The sequence below is a fragment of the Xenopus laevis genome, chromosome 2L, assembly GCF_017654675.1.
Source record: "Xenopus laevis strain J_2021 chromosome 2L, Xenopus_laevis_v10.1, whole genome shotgun sequence".
NCBI lineage: Eukaryota > Metazoa > Chordata > Amphibia > Anura > Pipidae > Xenopus > Xenopus laevis.
The window spans coordinates 137,856,845-137,872,609 of NC_054373.1; the positions used below are offsets into that span (position 1 = coordinate 137,856,845).

General features: G+C 37.0%; 1 long non-coding RNA gene across 1 annotated transcript in view; it reads right to left on the reverse strand.

The window, feature by feature from the left end:
* Positions 1-14,051, reverse strand: part of LOC121399657 — a 36,782-nt gene extending 22,731 nt beyond the window's left edge. Inside the window, exon 1 of the long non-coding RNA XR_005965243.1 lies at positions 13,867-14,051. This is a non-coding gene — a long non-coding RNA (uncharacterized LOC121399657). The remainder of the gene's footprint in view (positions 1-13,866) is intronic.
* Positions 14,052-15,765: the final 1,714 nt, after the last annotated feature.

A 15,765-nucleotide genomic window follows, 5' to 3' on the forward strand; every position in this document is an offset into this window, starting at 1 on the left:
CGATGGTCGAAGTAGCCCAAAAAACACTTCGAAATTCGAAGTTTTTTTACTTCGAATCCTTCACTCGAGCTTCATGAATCGGCCCCTAAGTGTAATATCAAATCAAATAAACATTAAATAAACCCATTAGGCTGGTTTTGCCTCCAATAAGGATTAATTATATCTTAGTTTGGATCAAGTACAAACTCCTGTTTTATTATTACAGAGAATAAGGGAATTCTTTTAAAAAATCTGGATTATTTAGATAAAATAGAGTCTATGGGAGATGGGCTTTCCATAATTCAGAACTTTCTGAATAAGAGATTTCCGGATAAGGCATCCCATACCTGTACTTTCCTGTTTGGAGAGTAGGATCATGCTGACATCTCCACAGTCTTGTAAATTACTCTTCAGCAGACTCTGAAAAGGGAAATCTAGCCCTGTCCCATGTATAAACATCTATGCAAAAGCAAATTAGCTGTGCTTATAAAATGTCTAGGAGGGTCTCAGTCCATCATTTTGATAAAACTGACTAATATTTTTAAATATATATATATACTGTATATATAAATATATATTTTGCTAAGTGATTCTTCTCCACCATTTTGCTTGAATACACTAGAACTGGAGTGGAAGCAATATGTGATTTTATTTTTCATGTCATAAGAAACAGTTGTCACTTGTCATGGAAATAATACTTCAAAAAAAGCACGCACCATGCTTTAGCTACATAAAAAAAATGGCTGTTAACAACACAGCATTAATTCAACAAGTGGAAGATATTGAGAGAATTCTGCAGTGTAGCATCTTGAGGATGTAAAATTACAGTTGTGCCATCTGTAATTTGTAATATAATGACATAATGCCATTTTTGAGATAATCAAGCAGAAGTATGACAAACATATTCAGAAAATCTTGACTTTTGTGTTGTTTTTACAAGCTGCAAAATGAAAATCAAATAAATTGAAGACCATACCCTTAAATATTTGGAGAATGCCAAGAAAAATTTTAAAGACCATAAGGGCAGACTGGTTTTAAAGCTTTAAGGGGAAGCAATGTGTTTAAAGCATGGTGTTCTTAAGAGAAAGGGCATGTTGAAACATCACAGATGTAGCTATTACGACAAAGTTTTCCTTGTCAGAAAATGTAACTTTCTGAAAATATTCAAACAGAGTAAGTAATGATCGCAGTAGGGTCAAACATCTTGCTATCTTACTTTTTCCTCATTTCTATGCTCCAGGCATAGTTCATAGTTTTAAAGTTATACACTAAATGGCAATGTGTTGGGAGTTTCCTTAAATGAAAAGGATCTAGGGGTCTTTGTAGATAACACGTTGTCTAATTCTGGGCAGTGTCATTCTGTGGCTACTAAAGCAAATAAAGTTCTGTCTTGCATAAAAAAGGGCATTAACTCAAGGGATGAAAACATAATTATGCCTCTTTATAGGTCCCTGGTAAGGCCTCATCTGGAGTATGCAGTTCAGTTTTGGACTCCAGTCCTTAAGAGGGATATAAATGAGCTGGAGAGAGTGCAGAGACTAAGTGCAACTAAATTGGTTAGAGGGACGGAAGACTTAAATTATGAGGGTAGACTGTCAAGGTTGGGGTTGTTTTCTCTGGAAAAAAGGCGCTTGCGAGGGGACATGATTACACTTTACAAGTACATTAGAGGACATTATAGACAAATGGCAGGGGACCTTTTTACCCATAAAGTGGATCACCGTACCAGAGGCCACCCCTTTAGACTAGAAGAAAAGAACTTTCATTTGAAGCAACGTAGAGGGTTCTTCACAGTCAGGACAGTGAGGTTGTGGAATGCACTGCCGGGTGATGTTGTGATGGCTGATTCAGTTAATGCCTTTAAGAATGGCTTGGATGATTTTTTGGACAGACATAATATTAAAGGCTATTATGATACTAAACTCTATAGTTAGTATAGGTATGGGTATATAGAATTTTAATTAAAAGTAGGGAGGGGTGTGTGTAGGGATGCTGGGTTTTCATTTGGAGGGGTTGAACTTGATGGACTTTGTCTTTTTTCAACCCAATTTAACTATGTAACTATGTAACTATGTAACTATTTTGATCAAATGAATAAGATGGTGCTTATCGATTGGAGGTAACTTCCGGCCCCACCCCCACATGCAGGAAGTGATGTCTAATAGTGATTGGTTTTGCCTCCAATAAGGATTAATTATATCTTAGTTTGGATCAAGTACAAACTCCTGTTTTATTATTACAGAGAATAAGGGAATTCTTTAAAAAATTCTATTCTAATTCTATTACAATTAAAGGTATATGACCTGTTATCCAGAATGCTAGGGACCTGGGGTTTGCTGGATAAGGGGGTTTTCCATATTTTGAATCTCTACTAAAAATGATTTAACCATTAAATAAACCAAATATGATTAGTTTGCCTCCAACAAGGGTTAATAATAGGTTAGTTGGGAACAAGTACAAGGTTCTGTTTTATTATTACAAAGAAAAAATATTTGAATTATTTGATTAAAATGGCCTTCATATTATTCAGATCTTTCTGGATACTGGGTTTCTGGAAGATAAATCACATATGTGTAATTGTATACACTGTTTGCAACTTTAGTATTGATTTTATAATTAAGAACCTATAAAATGGTGAAATAAAATGATACCAATGTTTTTTATAATCGCTTTAATGTCAATTTAAAGCCATGTAACCATTTATTAAAACAAACTATACAAGATATAGTTAGCATAGGCATCTTGCTTGTTATTTAATGAAGAAAGAAGGGGATGGGTAATTGTTTTTCAGGCTTTGTGTGCAAAAGAAAAGGTATTTTAGGACATCAACTTGCTACATGTGTCTTATCCTATGAAACATATCGACACAACTGACATCTTTCTCCATTAAATATTTTATGTGGTGAAATCCAGCTTTGCAGGGAAGACAATGAAATTGTGTTAAGAGATCATGACCCAAGAGAAGAAATATTTCATGTATAGGATCATACAAAGCCTTGCTGCAGAACAATGGAAAAAATAAAGCACTCTTCATTACATAAACCTTTTCAATTTCAAGAGCATTTGTATAAACAAACTGTATTCTGTCAAACCACTTAATAAAACCCATATTTATTCACAGCAGATCTGTCTGCAGTCAAGACTTTATTCAAAACTAAAGTTTTCCAATTAACTGAATGTTTTAATTTGTATTTAAAAAATGTCCTAATGTTTTCCCCAGCCCTGTGTATTCCAATATGTGGTCACTTGTATCAAAATGTGAAGACATTTGAATACTCCCCTAAGAGAGAGGTTAGTGCTACCCATGAAAGCACTGTGCCTTTTGATATTTAAATCAGCTCCCTTCATCTCTCTTGTACATGAGTGAGTTAAGGCTAGGTGAATAACGGATGTCATAAAGCCAGCAGGGGTACATGACAGACAAGTTCTACAAGCCAAATGTACTCATAAAAGTTGAATCCTCAAAGAAAGGAATAAAATAATATCCACGGGAAATGCTGACAATCAAACATGGTTTATAATCTCATACCATGCCATTAATCAAAGCAATGCCTGGTAAATTGCAAGTAGGAACCAAATAAAGATCCTTATTAGTAAAAAGGTCAACTTGTTCATTCATATTGTTTGTTAAAATGAATGTTTAGTGGTGGAAAAATCCACGCTGTATAATAAATGTCTAATTAACTACAGATAGTGTGTGGGTGTCAAGTCTGACTCTGAAAAAGAAACTGACAAAGGCTTATAAAATGTTTAAAGGAGAACACAACCTACCTGCAACCCCAGACCGTCAACAAAGGTCCCCTTCTGCTCCCAAACTGCACCACCCATTAGTTGAAACAAATCCTATCTGTGTACATAGGTAAAAAAAATAAACTGTGAACAGAGCAGCTGGGATGTCAGGGCACTTAAGTTCATCTTCTTTGTAATAGTTGACATGGAGCATTTGCAGTTGAAGCCAGTCCTGGACCAGATTCAACCGTGCATGTAATTTTAATTGAGAAACAATGAAATGTCTAGTTATGTGTGAGTGACATTAAATTGCATGTTTTTATAAAGATGTTGACATGGCTATATCAAAATGGGTGAGATGGGAGAGGTAATTATATTTTCCATATTTGTTATAGTAAACTGTTAGCCTTTAGGTTGGGCCTGATTAGGGTTCCCCTGGGAGGTCCAAGGGTATGCAGATGAAATAAGGGAGCTGTAAAACTATCTAAATAGATGAATAAATAGTTTGTTGCAAGGTGTGCGGCAGCTAGGTTAGTTGGTGTAGTCAAGTATCTCCCTTTTAAAGGAGAAGGGAAGGTTAAAACTAAGTAAGCCTTATCAGAAAGGTCCACCTAAGTATACCAGTAAACCCTCAAAGTAGTGGTGCTCCGAGTCCTCTTCAAAAGAAACACTGTATTTCTTTTCTTCTATTATGCACACATGGGCTTCTGTATCAGACTTCCTGCCTTCAGCTTAAACCTCCTTGCCCCAGGCATGAGCATGCTCAGTTTGCTATTCTCCCCCCCCCCTTCTCTGCTGTAATCTGAGCCCAGAGCTATAAGTGATCAGGGAGAGACTGAGGCAGGAAGTGATGTCACACCAAGTTAATACTGCAGAAACTATCCTAAACAAACAGAGAGCTTCTAGAGCTTTTTACTCAGGTATAGTAAAACATTCTACAGAATAAATATAGCATTCTAGCTTGCACTATTGCAGCTACTCTATTGGCAATAAAATGAATCCGTAGTTTTCCTTCTCCTTTAAGGAGAATATTGTTGTACATGTATGGGACCTTATATCCAGAATGCTCTGGACTTGGTGTTTTCCAGATAATGGACCTTTCCATAATTTGGATCTCCATACCTGAAACAAATCATGTAAACATTAAATAAACACAATAGGCTGCTTCCATAAGGATTACTTATATCTTAGTTTGGATTAAGTACCTGGTACTGTTTTATTTTTTACAGAGAAAAGGGTAATCATTTTTAAAAATTTGGATTATTTTATTATAAAAGAGTCTATGAAAGACAGCCTTTCTGTAATCCGGAGCATTATAGATAATGGGTTTCCGGACAATGGATCCCATACCTGTAGTACAGGTATGGGACCTTTTATCCAGAATGCTTGGGACCTGGGGTTTTCCGGATAATGGATCTTTTGGATAATGGATATTTCCTTAATTTGGATCTTCATTCTACTAGAAATTAATGTAAATATGAAATCAATCCAATAGACTGGTTTTGTTTTCAATAAGGATGAATTATATCTTAGTTTGGATCAAGTACAAGGTATTGTTGTATTATTACAGAGAAAAAGTTAATTATTTTTAAAAATTTGGATTATATTGACAAAATGGAGTCTACGGCAGACACCCTTTTTATGTTATTTGGGGCTTTCTGGATAATGGGTTTCCAGATAATGGATCCCATAATCACAATAAAAATGTAAGCGTAAATACATTCACCCTTGTAGAAAACTCACCAGTAAAAAACAGTGGGCCCAGACCCTCAACTCTGGGGAGTGGATAAATCATGTATATGGACACAAACAAGAGGTATTGGGCACTCTGGAAGTCCCCCCCCCAAAAAAAATAACAAAAAAGTTAATTAAAAATAGAAAAATAAAAAATTGAATAGTCATCGCAAAAAGCCTTACACATTAATCATAGGCTTAAATATGTACATAGCAATACAAGAATATAAAAGGCACAACAGGTATATGATCCCTTATCCAGAAACCTGATATCCAGAAAGCTCCGAATTACGGAATGGCTGTCTCCAATAGACTCCATTTTATCCAAATAATCCAAATTTTTAAAAATGGTTTCCTTTTTCTCTGTAATAAAAAACAGTAGCTTATATCCCAACTAAGATATAACAAATCCTAATTGAAAGCAAAACCAGCCTATTGGGTTTATTTAATGTTTAAATGAATTTCTAGTTGACATAAGGCATGAGAATCCAAATTACAGAAAGATCCGTTATCCAGAAAACCCCAGGTCCCGAGCATTCTGGATAACAGGTCCCATACCTGTAATAGGAAAAAAGGGGAGCGAGGAACAAAGAAGGGAAAAAATTGTAAGAACAGTTTACCCTATAATGTTGGTCAGATTGAAAAAACACATAGGTTACGACGGCTATAGTTACCAATGTCTAAAAAGATCAATATGTTTAGATATTCAAAGGATTACATATAGACATTTACTGTATGTAAAATGATCTCATATAAATGTATATATAGGTCAGACATATAAGTAAATTATTAATGGATATCATTGTATAAGTATTCAAAAAGTTACATGGAGAATCTAAAAAAAAGTTTACCAATACTGTAAATAGTAATTAAATAAAAGGGTTAAACAGAATTCAATAGTAATAACAGGACACATCAAAATCTGAATTCATCCATTTCGGTGATCTGGTACCCAGGGGGAATATCCAAAAAATCTCACATTTTAATATTTTACTTGTTAAGTCACCACCTCTACAGATCCTTTCTATTCCTTGAATTTGAAAAAAATAGGCTAACATTGTACCTCGGTAGGTTTAAACTGCCGAAGTATGTTGTCAAAGTTTTTCTTAAAGAGACAGTATAGTCGACCAATTTTTAGTTTGAATCGAAGTCGAAGTCATAGTCAAAGGTTGTAGTAGCCTATTCGAAGGTCGAAGTACCCAAAAAAAAAACTTCAAAATTCAAAGTTTTTTTACTGCGAATCCTTCACTTGAGCTTGGTAAATGTGCCCCGAAGTGTCTAGACACATCAGTATATTTTTTAATCCGATTCAGATTTTTAATCTGGATAACATATCCCATACCTGTATGGCTACCTTATTTACTCACTCGCACTAAGGCTGTCACTTATTACCTTACACACTCACATTAAAACACTATGTAGGATTTTCTTTGTCTCACTTTCATATGGTTTTGTACCTTTGCTCCTTAGAGAAACAACAAGAAGCCACAGGCTGACATTTAGCAGTAAGTAGCTCTTGGCATGTGCAAACTGAACATTTTGCAAAATCCTCAACCAAGCCAACTAGGCTTTTACCAGAAGAGAAGTCAGGACCAACTAGGAAGCATCAGAGAGGCCAGTTGTTAGATCCAATTTGCAGTATCCAAGGTTTCTCTAGGTTGAATTTCAGGCACAGGTCAGGGCTAGCTGAGAGTAGTCAGAATCAGGCAGAAGGGTCAGGTAGAAGATCAAGCAGAAAATGTAATTTTAGAAATTCAGAAACTTGCAAGAAAAGTCCTATAATCTGGAATGGAACCTGAGTCCCTGACGTTCTTTTATTTTGAATTTGCCAAATTGTGGTGCACATCAGCACGCAATTACATTGGAGCACCAATGTAAGGAAATCATGTGGCATTCTTGGGCACCACCATCTTGTAAAGTCCACCAGAGAGAAAGGACTCACCATAAAGGTTTTGTAGTCTCTGTTTTGGTGTCATGTGTACATGCCCTTGAAGTACAGTCCCATATGCCACTGGAAAAGATCTGCAGTAGCTAAGTCTCTGTAAAGGTAGAAGGAATCAAATGCTCTATGGCTATATACTCCTACAGTATATCTATAAGGTGCTGCCGGATTTGTAGCTCAGCAACATCTAGTGGGTCACCCCAGGCCTTTTTAAAAGTTTATTTACTCTTACTTTTCCTGACCTGTACAATACATATTTGTTTTTGTAATCAAATATAACATTAATAAAATCACTTGAATCCCTTAAATCCAGGAAATCCAAGAATGCACAAGTCTCCGTTTTTATTTTGCCATGTAAAGATGAGCTTCAGGATCACTGTACAAAGTCTCTGATGTGTGAAGCAGTCTATCAGGAGTGTTGCATTTATGTTTCTCTTCTTTATCATTACACAAAAAGGTTACTCTACTGCTGGAAAGGCCTGTAAGGTATTTTGGTGTACGAATGAGCTAATAGCTATACTGTAACCTATACTAAACCTCAGCTTTCAGCATGACTAGGCTGTGTTTTCAGCACTGCAAACATTTAAAGGTAGAATTCTATATGGTGATATTTTGGAATCTGATGAATGGAAAGCGATTCATGGCTCAGTTCTCAGCTATAATTTGGTAATATAAATAATATCCATGTTATATATTTCAGGGCAATTCTGTTTGTATATTGCCTCATCTTGCCTAGAAACAAGTGAGTTTTTCTATATATTTGCATTCACAGTGTCACATATGGTGACCCAAAACACCAAGGGGGCTCTAATATCCATGTCTGAATGTTCACATTTGCTTCCAGAAATAGGGTATAATTTACAATAACAGCCACAAGTGCATTCAAGCAAAAATGGTCACAATCATTCACTTGTACTGACACCATTCCTTATGGATTTGTCCACTTAAACATGTTTCTTGCATTGTGCCTTCCTGGTTTGTCTGACAAAAGTGCCTATTGAAGCAGGGGAAATTGGGACCTACCATCACTCAGAACAGGGTTCCCACTGTGGAATGCATCAACAACAACAGACTTGTACCTAAATAATCATGCGCAGGCATCATTTTAAATTTTAATTATGTGCTCCAAAAAGGAGGCAATGCTTTGATGAACTGTGCACAAAATTGTACTTTGCAGTCTTTATATGCATTTGTAAATTACTCCTATGTCAAATATTAGCAACAGAAGGTGCCCAGAACAAAATGCATGCAAATAGATGAAATCTAAAAGTGGCCATACAGGATAATCTGACCAATCGGACAGCCGTATGGACATCTTTCTATTGTGCTATTTATTCAGCTTATCTTCACTTCATTATCTACTAATACATCATGTGCTGGTGACATGGTGCATTGATGGTTGAAATTTTCAAAGCTTCCCAAATGATACATGGTTCAAAATATTTGGTCAAGCATGAGGCTAACATACATATATCTGTATACTACTTTAGAGGAAGATTGGCCCGGGACAGCTAATTTACAAAATGATCAGATTCATCAATGGTTAAATTCACCACTCAAAGTAAAATTCAAAGGGATTTTCTTTAAACTGGGGCTAAATTAACTGTGTAAAGTTGATACCAAGGGCTACCGCTGGACTAATGATAGAAATGAAAACAAATTATTTTGGGGCAACATAGGAACCCCTTAATGATACACACTTTATAGAGAAGAGTCTCTACATTTAGTAACTGTCTGCTACATATATTTGAAATATCATGCTTGATACATATATATTTTTTGTACATGGCTTCACCGAGTAGTGTAAGAGGGATTATGATCCCAGGTACCAATTGCCCAGAAGTAGGGACTAAAGGGGAAATGTAATACAATTCGCAAAGAGCAAAACTTTGTGAATAAAAATTTGCCTGTCACAATGTAATGTTCTTCAGTAGGCTTTTATTGCATTGAGAAAATGAATTGCACATTGTGAACTTTTAACACCTGCTCTGGAGTTTTGTTTGCCTAAAGAAAACGTGATTAGCAATTGAGAAATTTTATTACATACACGGCCAACGTTCGCAAAAGCAATTTGGTAGCACACTTTGTGAAGAAGTCTTTGAGGTCTTTAATCAGTCAAAAATGGAGCACACATGATTGCTTACATTCAAAAGAGTCTTTGCAAAGAATATTAAATTCCCCCTTTTGTGTTAGAGTGCACTCCACTTAGGGTAAAGGTTGAAAGTTGGGTGTACCTTTGTAGACGCCGTTTATGCTATTGTCCCTGTGGAGACTTATACTGACGACTGATGCTGTGAGTAGATATGCCTATACACTGTTGTTTTATGTTCCTGTAATTCTCTATTTGAACTCCCTTGTAGATTATTATATTCAGTAATAGTGATGGGCGAATCTTTGGTGTTTCGCTTCACCGAATAATTTGTGAATTTCCCATGAAATTCGCGGAACTGCAAAAAATTCGCGAAACAGCACCATTTTTTTTGTATGCCGGCGAACATAAAACATGTATTTTGATTTGTTAGCTGAATATATAAAGTCCGCTAATTTGTTGAATATTTCTTAATCTACTTTTCAGTTAAATACCCCGGCAAGTGACTATACTATAGGCATTAGAGTATCATTTCTAACAAGTAACAGCATCCCGAGAAATTTGCGGAACTGCGAAAAATTTGCAAAATGGCGCCGGCATCTTGTTTTTAACGCCAGCGTCCGCTTTTGGATGCCGGCATCCATTTTTTTTATGCTGGCGCACGTTCACCGGTGAAAATGCGCCGGCGTCCAATTTTTCGCCTGTCAAATAAATTCACCCATCACTATTCAATAAATAAATTCCCTATTTCAGTTGCAAGAACCACTGGCGCCCAATTATAGTGCAATGTATCTGGTTACAGTTGCACAACAACCCGCCTCCACACTGTTGCTAGGGCTAAACCCCTGGGAACTAAGGTCTCATCTGGAGCATATTATTGGGGTAAAGCTCATAGTTAGAGCAACAGTGCCACTCAGTTTACTATAAGCATACATATCTATGTATAATTCCCTTTTAATCTTAATGAAAACATAATGTTTCTTCCCTAAAAGTTCTCAGTTTCTCTAGCAGTAAAATACTGTGAAAAATGTATCAGGAACATATATTTTGATTTGTTAGCTGAATATACAAAGTCTGCTAATTTGTTGAACATTTCTTCCACTTTCCTGTTAAATACCCCTGCAAGTGACTATACTATAGGCATTAGAGTATCAGTTCTAACAAGTAACAACATCCACTTAATAACACATTGCCCATTTCTCTTTCTGCCTTGACCCCCCCACCACCACCTTTACACAACAGTTTTCATCTCCCCTCTCATTCCTTTTCTTTTCTGCACATTTACTATTGCATTAAAGCGGCTTTCATGGTTCACTTCCATTAGGGAGTGCAGGGTGGAAGTTGAATTGCTTGTACTTCATTCAGGCACTGTCTTTTTGATAGAAATAAATTATTGCGAGTACTGCACCTCGTCTGCACAGTCATCGATAAAACTAAAAGTCTAGCAGAATCAAAGAATGCTTTATAGCAAAGGAAGATCCAAATATTTTTTTCATCTGAATTCAAGGTGTTTAACGTTTTAGATCATTATTTTTATTTATGACTGTAATATATCCATTCATCCATTTGTTTTAATTTTACTGCAGCTATTTTTTAAACAACAGTTACATCTAACTATTATTATTTGGCTGTAGAAATCTCAACTATCCGGGACATGTTGGTCTATGAATCTCATCATGCACAGCTTCCTCTCTTTGGATGATGGGTAATTTAGTTTGGCCAGATTGGGACATCAGAAGTTTGACAATACCTCTTGACAGAATCAAGGCAGCAACCATGTTAAGTGTAAAACAACCTGTCTAGCTGGTGGAGCCAGGATATTTATTTTGCAGCTATGCACAGACATATGCTTAAATCACATCAAGATAACCATGTGTTTGCACATCTACATTAACTTAATGGCCATATTATAGAACCCAAATATGTGTTATGTGACTTAGTTTATAGCAAAGGATTTAAAAGTGTAGAGGTTGTCATTCGCCTAGAGTTCTAGGATATACTGCTCTGCAAACCCTTTGTTCTTTTACTGTCAAGTGAATTTATTTTGTTCTGTGGAGGAATTATTCTGTCAGTACTACTGAACTTTCTGTAGCTTTTTTTTTACTCTAATAGAAGCTCTAGGGAATAATGACTTTCCGAATTAAGATGATATGCTGTAAATAGCCTATTCCCCACCTCACCTTAGTAGTCTTATATAACCTTACTTACAATATATACTTCAAAGCCTGATGTTGAGTTTGAAAGCTCCAGAAACATAAGGAGAAATGGCGCTCAATGTAAGTTATTACACCATTATATTCTGGGAAAATCCACGGCAGTGATATTTTATGCAGTGGAGCGCCCATTTGCAGTTATCAATGTAAATGTATTGCTTTAGATCTTCGCCTGTGTCTTTGAACACTGAGGTATATCTCTGCCCTGTTTTTCACTTTGATGGTTTCATACATTCATTTGGCATTAAAAAAATGAAATTGGAGGAAAGGGAAAGAACGACCATATAGGTACTGTTGTGTTTACTGTGGACAAAGTAATTTCAGACTTGTTTCACAAAGGAAAAGATGGAACATGAAAGATAAACAAAGCAATTCTGTTGTCTACAGTGCTGTTTCTGTAATTGGTTTAGCAATGCAGCCTACTGAATACTCAATCTTTTTGTTATTTATTCCCTGCTTTTTTGAAGAACCAAGTTCAAATTAATCTTCCAAAGTCAGATAAAAAAAGCACTCATATAGGACATTCATGCATATTTGTTGTCTATTACAATCATTTCTGATCTATCTGCGCAGTGACATTTTTTTTGAGGCTGCAACGGAATTTGCCTTACATTGCGCACACACACTGCAAAACATTATAATAAACTCAGTGGTTGGAGGAAACAATCAGTGCAGGAGCAAGATAGTGTCAAAAAATTCAGCAGTCAGAATTACTTTAATGTACCTAGTGACAAGTGATGAGCAAACTTTCCCGTTTTGCTTTTGTGAAAAAATCGGAAAACCATGGAAACATTTGCAAAATGTTAAAGGGATACTGTCATGGGAAAAATTTTTTTTTCAAAATGAATCAATTAATAGTGCTGCTCCAGCAGAATTCTGCACTGAAATCCATTTCTCAAAAGAGCAAACAGATTTTTTTTATATTCAATTTTGAAATCTGACATGGGGCTAGACATATTGTCAATTTCCCAGCTGCCCCAAGTCATGTGACTTGTGCTCTGATAAACTTCAATCACTCTTTACTGCTGTACTGCAAGTTGGAGTGATATCACCCCCCTCCCTTTTCCCCCCCAGCAGCCAAACAAAAGAACAATGGGAAGGTAACAAGATAACAGCTCTCTAACACAAGATAACAGCTGCCTGGTAGATCTAAGAACGACACTCAATAGTAAAAACTCAAGTCCCACTGAGACACATTCAGTTACATTGAGAAGGAAAAACAGCAGCCTGCCAGAAAGCATTTCTCTCCTAAAGTGCAGGCACAAGCAGGGCCGGACTGGGAGTAAAAAGCAGCCCGGGCAAAAAAAAATCAAAGCAGCCCACATGTAAACACACAATGCTCTTGTACTCAGACACACTTATATATTGGGTTTAAAACGTATATATTGGTGTCCACTTCGAGAGTCTGTTTACCCTCCATGTATGCAAAAAAATGATCCTCAACATAATTGTGATATACTGGCATAGATGCTATAATTCATCAGTGCAGTTGCCTATATAAATCAATCAATGGCTTGAAAATTAAAGCAAAGGTCCAAATTGCTGTTATGGGGAACCACTCCGGTGCAATTTAGCATCTGTTAGTAAATCATTCCCAGTGTATTTGAAGTTTTTTTTAAAGAACTACCCTCAAACCTTCCTGTTGTATGGTAAATAGTGCAAGAGAATACCTATGCTGACATGGTTTTCTGGTATCTCTCTGTACAGACTATGAGCAAACTTAGGGGCTGTTCCTGCTGAATTGTGCTTAGTACAGGGAATACCTATGCTGTCATAGTTTGTGTATAAATTTAAATGTATGTATAAATACCCCATCAGGGGTGACATCTGTCAGATGAGTGGCAATTCCATGTATAAATACCAACAAAAATCATAACAGAAAAATGGCACAACTGCAATTTTTGCTAGCAAGGAAAGGGTTAAAATTCACAAGGCCATGTAATAAACATGATTTGTAGCCTTAATTGGCCAGCATTCTTTCTGCACTAATAGTCTGGGGGGGGGAGAGGATGAATCTGCAGCACCATGATTTCTCCTCTCATGAACCCACTATTACTATTATACTATGCAGGGGATTTCCAGACGTGCTGCAAAATCACTTTGTCAGGCTGCCAGCAGACAGAAACTGTGGGTACCAGCCCGGCAATGCAACAAGTGCCAGTCCCGGTCTAACAACATACCTCGTCATTTACTGCAGCGTGGGCCTGGCCGGCATTTTTTGTAACTCGATCTGACTGCTGCTGCACAGTCTCTATGTCTAAACGGACTAACCCAGGCTTCTCTCACAGCATTTCCAGCCGGCACGGATTGGAGCAGGGGAGTAAAGAAGCACCCAGTGACGAACGATCCTTTTCCCATCCCACCTCTCCACCGCTCACTCGCTCAACCCCATCTTAATTTGCTGCTACAGTCAGCCTACGGCCAGCACATGGTTAGCGCACGCAGGAGTGTGCGTGCATATTCTGCTGATGCTGTGCTAAAATGCTTGCGGCCCATTTGACCTGTAAATTGAGCGGCCCTTCGGGCAATTGCCCGAACAGGCAAATTGCCAGTCCGGGCCTGGGCACAAGTCACTTGACCAGGGGCAGCTGGCAAATTGACAAAATGCCTAGCCCCATGTCAGATTTCAAAATTGATTATAAAAAAATCTGTTTGCTCTTTTGAGAAATGGATTTCAGTGCAGAATTCTGCTGGAGTAGCACTATTAACTGATGCGTTTGGAAAAAACATGTTTTCCGATGACAGGATCCCTTTAAGGGACTTTTTTTTGTTTTTTTTCTACCACCAAACACGTAAATTGGAATCAATTGGCCTTATTTTTTCTCGTGCTAAATGCTTTGAAGTCAATAATTTTTTTAATTACTAAACCACAAATTTATTTGATTGGGCTTTTTGGAGCAAAAACTCGATTTTTTTGAGATTTATTATATACTGATGCTGCAAAAAGGCGAGAATCAGAAAGTCCGCCATCTCAGACCTGTCGAGGTTCGTTATGTCAAAGAAAATGCACCTATACCAATTTGACGTTATTGTGCCCTGTGCTGTATTTAGCCAGAAAAACTGATTTTTTTTTCTAGGTTTTAAGGCAAAAACTCAAAAAAATCAAGCTTTTCGGGAGAAAAGTCAGAAAAAATTGTACAATTTTGGTTTTTGCTTGATTTTTTTTACCAATCAGATTAATCGGGTATGGGAGTTTGATTGAGCTTTTTTATTGGGACAATGAGATAAATTTGGATTTTATTTAATAACCCTAAAAGTCTAGCACAGATTCACAAAAATGTTTGCCACTTGATAAAGAAAATGATGCTGCAAATCAGCATCAGGCTAATTGTTGTGCCCTGTTGACTAACCTTTCTAGTCTCCCTAGAGATTTTTTGGTACCCTGGTGGACTACTAGAAGTTTCACATCCTGGAAAAATTCCCTCATAAATGTCCTTACCTTTTTTTCATCATGTCTTATATTCATTTATTAAATTTCATTCAAAAGTCCAAAATAAAGAAAAGAATGAGGAAGCCGTAAAGCTGGGCATGGCAAGAGTCCACTGTTTTATAAATAGATCCTTTGATGCGCCAGAGCAGTGCTGATTGCTGACCAATAGCGATGGGTGAATTTATTCACCATGGCGCGAATTTCCGATGCCGCCGTCAAAGTTTTTTCTATGCCGGTGCCAACTTTGACGCCCAGTGATAACTGATAAATGGACGCCCATTGACTTTAATGGTCACCGGCATCAACTTTGAGGCCGGCGCCCATTTTGACACCAACGAATTGTCGCCGATGTCAAAATCTACGATTTGCACATTTTTCGCCAGTTTTGTGGGAAATTTGCGAAATTCGCAAATTTCGTGGTGAAGTGAAACGGGACAAATTCGCCCATCACTACTGTCCAACTCTTTATGTTCCAGGCGCCATAGACTAAAATGATAATGTCACAAAAATTCAATTGGAGGTCCACAATTAAAAAAAAAGATCTTTGTTTCAAATGCAGATGTACCATGTCAAGAGTTAACCAAATCACAGGACTTTCTTTGTAAGGTCAAATACTTATATTTAATCCCAGCCAAATCCAAACCCCTGA